This window comes from Protomyctophum parallelum (genome assembly GCF_964188405.1).
Source record: "Protomyctophum parallelum genome assembly, chromosome: 1".
Lineage (NCBI taxonomy): Eukaryota > Metazoa > Chordata > Actinopteri > Myctophiformes > Myctophidae > Protomyctophum > Protomyctophum parallelum.
The window spans coordinates 53,317,057-53,319,556 of record NC_139697.1 but is presented as its reverse complement, the minus strand read 5'-3'; positions in this window follow the sequence as shown (position 1 = coordinate 53,319,556).

Here is a 2,500-nt window from a genome sequence, read left to right as displayed (position 1 = left end):
ACCAATGGCATTGAAATGGCATTGCAATGAACATCACTGATGACGTTTAGGTGAAAAAAGAACAGAAAATAATTATAATAATTTAGTAATAAAATAAAATAAAATTGTTGCTAAAAAGCAACGCTGGGTGTTAGAGGGTTAAAGCGCTCACACCTATTTGCACTCAGACAACCAAGGGCACCACTGTGCTCCCTGTCATTTTCTTCAACAGCTGAGCTGGCCTTGTCCGATGGGCAAGGCCTTCCAAAAATAGCCATAACTCATGAACGTCCCTCTCCACGGAAGTCTTTATTAAAAGGCGAAAGGCTTATACGTCATGAAGAGAGACCCGAGTAATTGTACCCGCTTGCCACGGCGGCCGGCGAAGCCTCTAGCCGCGCCGGTCAAGCGCTTGACGGCGCGCGTGCACGCACACGCTTGGCAGGTTGAAAGCGGGGCCTGTCGGATTGGGGGTGTGGTTTAATGATGTACGTGTGGCCTATGCGCTTTGGGGGGCAAAAAGTTAGTGGTGCACAATGATCTAGTGTTTTGCAAGGCCATTCATGAATGACCGTTGCTCATTCAGTATGCCGGCATGAAAATGCTTACAGCACCTGGTATTCCCAGGCGGTCTCCCATCCAAGTACTAACCAGGCCCGACCCTGCTTAGCTTCCGAGATCGGACGAGATCGGGCGTGTTCAGGGTGGTATGGCTGTAAGCAAAGGCAGAGGTGGCCGGTACGGCCCATATACAGCAGATGGCAGTAGCCGATGCGTTAATGAAAAGCTTACAGCACCTGGTGTGAGACTGTGAAGGTTCGGGGGGGTTGCTTAAGAGTGGGTGCCCGGGTTCGGATGGAGAGCCGGGTCGTGGGTTTAGCTGGCTTCGGGCCTGGCACCCCGGTGGGGGCCCGAGGCTTCCTGGGTCCGAGTGGAGAGCCGGGCAATTGGGGCTGTGTTTTAATGATGTGGGCGTGGCCTATGCGCTTGCCCTGCACTATTAGTTAAATCGCTCACACCTATTTGCACTCAGACAACCAAGGGCACCACTGTGCTCCCTGTCATTTTCTTCAACAGCTGAGCTGGCCTTGTCCGATGGGCAAGGCCTTCCAAAAATAGCCATAACTCATGAACGTCCCTCTCCACGGAAGTCTTTAGTAAAAGGCGAAAGGCTTATACGTCATTAAGAGAGACCCGAGTAATTCTACCCGCTTGCCACAGCGGGCGGCGAAGCCTCTAGCCGCGCCGGTCAAGCGCTTGACGGCGCGCGTGCACGCACACGCTTGGCAGGTTGAAAGCGGGGCCTGTCGGATTGGGGGTGTGGTTTAATGATGTAGGCGTGGCCTATGCGCTTTGGGGGGCAAAAAGTTAGTGGTGCACAATGATCTAGTGTTTTGCATGGCCATTCATGAATGACCGTTGCTCATTCAGTATGCCGGCATGAAAATGCTTACAGCACCTGGTATTCCCAGGCGGTCTCCCATCCAAGTACTAACCAGGCCCGACCCTGCTTAGCTTCCGAGATCGGACGAGATCGGGCGTGTTCAGGGTGGTATGGCCGTAAGCAAAGGCAGAGGTGGCCGGTACGGCCCATATACAGCAGATGGCAGTAGCCGATGCGTTAATGAAAAGCTTACAGCACCTGGTATGAGACTGTGAAGGTTCGGGGGGGTTGCTTAAGAGTGGGTGCCCGGGTTCGGATGGAGAGCCGGGTCGTGGGTTTAGCTGGCTTCGGGCCTGGCACCCCGGTGGGGGCCCGAGGCTTCCTGGGTCCGAGTGGAGAGCCGGGCAATTGGGGCTGTGTTTTAATGATGTGGGCGTGGCCTATGCGCTTGCCCTGCACTATTAGTTAAAGCGCTCACACCTATTTGCACTCAGACAACCAAGGGCACCACTGTGCTCCCTGTCATTTTCTTCAACAGCTGAGCTGGCCTTGTCCGATGGGCAAGGCCTTCCAAAAATAGCCATAACTCATGAACGTCCCTCTCCACGGAAGTCTTTAGTAAAAGGCGAAAGGCTTATACGTCATGAAGAGAGACCCGAGTAATTCTACCCGCTTGCCACGGCGGCCGGCGAAGCCTCTAGCCGCGCCGGTCAAGCGCTTGACGGCGCGCGTGCACGCACACGCTTGGCAGGTTGAAAGCGGGGCCTGTCGGATTGGGGGTGTGGTTTAATGATGTAGGCGTGGCCTATGCGCTTTGGGGGGCAAAAAGTTAGTGGTGCACAATGATCTAGTGTTTTGCAAGGCCATTCATGAATGACCGTTGCTCATTCAGTATGCCGGCATGAAAATGCTTACAGCACCTGGTATTCCCAGGCGGTCTCCCATCCAAGTACTAACCAGGCCCGACCCTGCTTAGCTTCCGAGATCGGACGAGATCGGGCGTGTTCAGGGTGGTATGGCCGTAAGCAAAGGCAGAGGTGGCCGGTACGGCCCATATACAGCAGATGGCAGTAGCCGATGCGTTAATGAAAAGCTTACAGCACCTGGTATGAGACTGTGAAGGTTCGGGGGGGTTGC